The sequence below is a fragment of the Symphalangus syndactylus genome, chromosome 8 (genome assembly GCF_028878055.3).
Source record: "Symphalangus syndactylus isolate Jambi chromosome 8, NHGRI_mSymSyn1-v2.1_pri, whole genome shotgun sequence".
Classification (NCBI taxonomy): Eukaryota; Metazoa; Chordata; class Mammalia; order Primates; family Hylobatidae; genus Symphalangus; species Symphalangus syndactylus.
The window spans coordinates 136,190,480-136,196,740 of record NC_072430.2 but is presented as its reverse complement, the minus strand read 5'-3'; the positions used below and the strand labels follow the sequence as shown (position 1 = coordinate 136,196,740).

At 49.7% G+C, this 6,261-nt stretch overlaps 1 long non-coding RNA gene across 1 annotated transcript in view; it reads right to left on the bottom strand.

Annotated features, from left to right (window-relative positions):
* Positions 1-3,882: 3,882 nt before the first annotated feature.
* The window catches only part of LOC134737384 (uncharacterized), a 5,830-nt gene continuing 3,451 nt past the window's right edge, over positions 3,883-6,261 (bottom strand). The window contains exon 2 of the long non-coding RNA XR_010122263.1: positions 3,883-4,166. This is a non-coding gene — a long non-coding RNA (uncharacterized lncRNA). The remainder of the gene's footprint in view (positions 4,167-6,261) is intronic.

The following is a 6,261-nucleotide window of genomic DNA, read 5'->3' as shown; positions in this document are numbered from 1 at the left end:
TGACTCATGGGATCCACTCTGATGGGCCTTGGCCAGCCCTGGGGAAGCAGGACTTGCACAAACCATCTGGGTGAATTCCCAGATGCTGGCCAGGAAGGCCTGGATGCCCCCTGCCTACTAAATCCCTGGCTCGGGGGAGGAAGAGCCGTCCTGCCTGTCAGTCTTGCCCAGTGGACAAGTTCTGGGAGAAGCACAGCGGCTCCTGGACAGAGAGCAATAGAGGCTGGGGATGGGGAGTGGGGACACTGAGGACAATGGGAGAAGTGGGGACCTCGTGGAGGCCAGAGAGTGGATGAGGGAGCTGAGGGGAGGCTGGTTGACGGAGGTGGTTTCCTCAGTAGGGGGTCCTGAGCCTGCCCTGATTGAATGCACACAGTCAAGCCCTGAGTGGGGACAGCTCCTAAGAAGTGGGCCTTGGGGGAGGGTGGGGGATAGGGGAGGGGAGTGACTGCAGGGACAGGGAGATTCTGCAGAGAAAGGAGCCTGTGAAAAGCTGTGCAGAGCTGTGAGCACCTGAGCGCTGCCCTTGAGCTCCCAGGGAAGTAGCCTTGGGGTGGGGGTGGGAGGGGGAGATGCCGGATCCCAAACTGCAGGCTGGACCCTGAAGTTGTTTCCCAAGACCAGCTCTGGACTCCTAGAGGCCTGCTTCAACCACGATCAGAGGCACCTCATGCTCAAGGCACCCTGGACAGCACTATGAAGGGCCTCCATGTGCAGGCAGCAAGCAGGCGGGCAGTGGGGTTGTTAGAAGGGTGCCCCTCTGGGCCGGGTGTGGTGGCTCATGCCTGTAATCCCAGCTCTTTGGGAAGCTGAGGCAGGTGGATCACCTGAGCTCAGGAGTTCGAGACCAGTCTAGGCAACATGGCGAAATCCCCGTCTCTACAATACACACACAAAAAAAGTAGCCAGGTGTGGTGGCACACGCCTGTGGTCCCAGCTACTTGGGAGGCTGAGGTGGGAAAATCACCTGAGCCCAGGAGGTTGAGGCTGCAGTAAGCCAAAATTGTGCTACTATACTCCAGCCTGGGCAAATTGGAGTGAGGCCCTGCCTCAAAAAAAAAAAAAAAAAGGGTGCCCCTTTGTGAACACCATGTATGTCTATGCAGCACATCAGCAACAGGTCCTGTCAGTTACTGGTTCCCATGGAAAACGGGAATAGCAGCTCTGAACTCAGCCCTTGAGAAACAGGGATGGCAACGGAAAGGGCAAAAGCAAGACCTGGCAAAAGCACCAGTCACTCTGGGGCTGCATTCTCCTTGGTCCCCAGTGCTACTCCCAGGTCAGGAGGCCTCCATGCTTCTCAAAGTATCTAGCTCATCTGGGGCTCAAGTCACCTCCCCTTCCGACTGCGGTCACCACATCCCTCCACCTCCTGCAGAGTTTAGGCCCTTTCTACTTCCCCTCTTCTCCACTCCTGCTGCTTTCCTGGGTGACGTCAGAGTCCATGGGTGACCCCACTGCTGCCCTGGGTGCCAGCTACTGATGGTTCCTGCAGCTCTGGAAACCCCACCCCGGTCTCCTAGCCCCTTGGTCGCATCCTCACTCACAGTGCCTCCAGGTGCTCTCCCATTTCAGAAAGTGTGAGCTCTTGACCGCTACTGCCTCTATCCTGCTCTCTGCTCCTATGACACATTTATTCTTTTATTTTTGTTTGAGATGGGGTCTTGCTTGCTCACCCAGACAGGAGTGCAGTGGCACAAACAAGACTCACTGCAGCAGTCAACCTGCTGGCCTCCAGCAATCCTCCCATCTCAGCCTCTCAAGTAGGACCACAGGTACACATCACCATGTCTGGCTAATTGCTTTTTCTTGTGTTGTAGAGACACCATCTCGCCATGTTGCCCAGGCTGGTTTGAAACTCCTGGGCTCAAGCAATCCGCCCACCCTTGGCCTCTTAAAGTACTGGGATTACAGGCGGGAGCCACTGCATCTGGCCATATTTATTCTTTAACCTCATCTAGACTTCCAGGTTCTAGACTGCTTTCTCCCAATCCATCAGCCTGCTCTGAGCTTCACTTCTTTTCTGATCCCACCATCAGTTAATCTACCCTACTCTGCCAGTGTTCCTGAGGGTGAGTACACTGGAATAATTCTTCCCTTCTCAGAAAAAGGCTTAATTTCCTTGAAAATTGAAAGTCCAAGATTAGTCTCATCAACAAACACAGCTGCATATGCCTACCCTTCCGTTAGGCATCTACTCAGCAAAGGTAAAGTGTGTAGCACTGAACATCTGTTCTCTTCATTACCAGCTGGCATTTCCAGATCATTCCTGGCATCTGGGAGCCTATCTCATTTTTGTATGCTTCTCCAAGTCTCCCCCTTTCCCTATTCTTGTCTTCTAACGGATCCATCAGGTTCTTGTTCCAAATTTCCTTGTAGCGTGCTCGCTTCAGCAGCACATATACCAAATTTCCTTGTAGAGAGGAGTTGCCTTGTGGAGGAGAGGGGGCACAGCCTAGCATTTGAACTCCTTTCTTATTGGGGGGAATCTCTCACTATGTGACTCAATGGGAGTCTAAGCCCAGTCTCCCAGTTACAGGGGTGAAAGAATTCTGGACACTCTCCACTGCTGACATCTATTGGTACATGATGGACCAAGCCAGCTGGGTGACCCAACATGGGACCTGTATCTGGAGCAAGTGACACTAAGACGCACAACAACAGGGGCAGGCGTGTCCAGGGGCAGCAGCACTGACAGCAGTATCCTGCCCAGTCTGTCTTGGGTTCTGCCCTTTTTCTCAGCCAGGTTTTCCTGACTTCCTGTTGATATTTGAGCTACTGAGAGCATTTCAACAAATTCTTTTTCTGCTGAAGTTGGCTGGAGTCATTTGCAACCAAGAACCTTAACTGATCTATCCACTGGCTTGAAGGTTACACGTTCTGTTTGTTCTACTAGCAGTTATCGTTACAGTTTCTGAGATTAGCAAATATTGTTGATTTCTTTTAAACTGCAAACTACAGCCTGTAATATTCTGTAATTATTCTAATCCCCCTCCTCCTCCTGGCAGGAAAAATGAGGACAGATTTCAGAATTTGATCCTAGAAACATATGTACACTATTTTATTTCATTTTATCTTATCTTATTTAATAGAGACAGGGTCTCACTATGTTGCCCAGGCTGGTCTTGAATTCCTGGGCTCAAATGATCCTCCTGCCTTGGCCTCCCAAAGTGCTGGGATTACAGGCAAGAGCCATTGCGCCTGGCTCATACTTACATTTTTCTAACAGTCTTAACCTCTTCAGCACAAGAAAAGAACCCCAGTGTGCTTCTACTAACACACTGAGAGTTAGTAGAGTGGAGTGTGGAGGTGGTGAGCAAGGACTCTCTGGTTGGGCTGCCCAGCTGTGACTCCTGGTTCTGCTGCTAATTATCCTTACATGTCAGAATGACCTAAGGCCAAAGTCAGACTGGACTGAGACGTACTGACATTTCTAAAGAAAGAATGTACAATCTGCCTGCACACAAATGAGACTCAGAAGCAAACACTGACAGTCTGCAACATCGTTCCAAATGGTGTCCAGGTTTCTAAATCTACAAGGTGTAGTCTGAGGATGGTGGTAACTCTCTAAAGTAAATGTTCTTTCTGTGGCCCCTTCAAGGCAATACCCCAACCTAACATTCACGTTTCTGCACAAGGCAGGGCAGGAACACGGGACTGGGCAGGATAAAAGTCCTGACGCATAGGTGTGGGACAGTGGGGACTCGGAAGGCGGAACTTGGGTGAGTAAGTGTGCCCTGGTCAATAAGAGGAGGCCATGGGCTGGAATTAGACTGGAGAGCCTGGAAGCTGCAGCCACATCCTATGGAACATCCGCAAGAGTTTCTGGAATCTTTTAATCTAATATTCAAGCCCCTTCTTCAGCTCTAAGCAACATAGGCATCATTCATCCGACATTTATTGAGCACCAACCACGTGCCAGGCACTCTTCAAAGGCTGAGGTGGGGTGAAGGAGAGGGCAGATAAACATACTGGCATATAAGTGCTTTGACAGCTGGAACTCAGGCATCCAAGAGAGGCACCTGCCCCAGCTGAGGGAAGGCTTCCAGGAGGAGGTGATGCGCCCAAGGCTCATAAAGTCCTGGGGAGAAGGGTCTGACTGGCCCCTGAGCTTTGGCCAGGGAAGCAGTTCCACCAAAACTGAATCAGGGGAGGAGGTGGAGAGCCTAAGGGAATGAGGGATGTCAGGAGGCAGAATGAACACTGGACAGGCGCACACAAAAGCAAAGCAACTGAGGTCCACTATCATCACTGCTGGCGTGTGGACTTCCCTGGCTACTCTTCCTGGAACTTGGATTTGGAACCTTCCCTCCAGTCTTTTTCCCTGTTTGTCTCACCTCCTTTAGATGTGTTCAGGCAGGATTTCTTTTATTTGCATTTTAGGAAATTTGAAAAAAGCACAAAAAAACACCAAAAAAAAAATTACTTCCATTCCCAACACCCAAATTTACTGCTGTTAACATTCTGGCAATTTGATTCCATCATTTTCCTGCATATTACCCCCCTTCAATTTAATGAGTAGGCTGGGCGCGGTGGCTCACGCCTATAATCCCAGCACTTTAGGAGGCTGAGGCAGGTGGATCGCTTGAGGTCAGGAGTTCAAGACCAGCATGGCCGACATGGCAAAACCCTGTCTCTACTAAAAATACAAAAATTAGCTGGGCGTGGTGGCACGCGCCTGTAATCCCAACTACTCAGGAGGCTGAGACAGGAGAATCACTTGAACTGAGGAGGCAGAGGTTGCAGTAAGCTGAGATCGTGCCACTGCACTCCAGCCTGGGTAACAGAGCAAGATTCCGTCCCCCCCCCCAAAAAAAAAAAATTGAATGAGTAACAGATTATCCCCAATCATTTGCTTTGTAAAACAACACTGCTGGCCAGGCGCGGTGGCTCATGCCTGTAATCCCAGCACTTTGGGAGGCCAAGGCAGGCAGATCATCTGAGGTCAGGAGTTCAAGACCAGCCTGGCCAACATGGTGAAACCCCATCTCTACTAAAAATACAAAAAGTTAGCTGGGTGTGGTGGCAGATGCCTGTAATCCCAGCTACTCGGGAGGCTGAAGCAGGAGAATCGCTTGAACCTGGGAGGCGGAGGTTGCAGTGGGCCAAGATTGTGCCATTGCACTCCAGCCTGGGCAACAAGAGGGAAACTCTGTCTCAAAAAACACAAAACAAAAAAACAAAAACAAACATTGCCTAAAACCATCTAGTGGAAGGTTGATGGTTATCCTAGATGGATCAAGCTGGCAACACTCAAATTGTCTGATCAATTTTTTTTTTTTTTTTTTTTTTTTTGTTTTTTGAGACGGAGTTTCGCTCTTTCACCCAGGCTGGAGTGCAGTGGCGCGATCTCGGCTCACTGCAGGCTCCGCCCCCCAGGGTTCACGCCATTCTCCTGCCTCAGCCTCCCTTGTAGCTGGGACTACAGGCGCCTGCCACCTCGCCCGGCTAATTTTTTGTATTTTTAGTAGAGACGGGGTTTCACCGTGTTAGCCAGGATGGTCTCGATCTCCTGACCTTGTGATCCGCCCGCCTCGGCCTCCCAAAGTGCTGGGATTACAGGCGTGAGCCACTGCGCCCGGCCTTGTCTGATCAATTTTAACACCACTGAATGTGGAACAACCAGATCTGAAGTGGTCAAGTGCCCCCTAGAGGGACATTACAGAAGTACACAGCACCAAAAAGAATTCTTGCAAAACAGTTGAACCTGAATCTAACCAAGACTCTGGTTTACAAAAACACTGATGAAGGAATATGGTAAAGAACCACAAGATTGTCAACCAAGTCCAGATTAGAGACAATTCTATAGGACAACTGACAGTTTCTCCAACAAATAAAAGGCATTTTTAAAGGGGAGCTTCTCTATTACAGATTTTTAAAAGATTTAATGGCCGGGCGTGGTGGCTCATGCCTGTAATCCCAGCACTTTGGGAGGCTAAGGTGGGAGCATCACTTGGGCCAGGAGTTCGAGACCAGCCTGGGTAACGAAGGCAATCTCTTCTCTACAAAAAATGAAAAATAAAGAAAATTAGCCTGGTGTGGTGGTGTCCCAGCTACTTGGGAGGCTGAGGTGGGAGGACTGCTTGAGTCCAGGAGGTCGAAGTGAGCCAAGATTTAGCCACTGCACAGCCTGGTGACAGAGGGAGACTCCATCTCAAAAATTTTTTTAAAAAAAGAGACATATCAACTAAATGTAATGTGTAGATATTTTAAAATCCTAATTCAAAACAAACCAACAATTAAAAGACACTTTTTATTTTT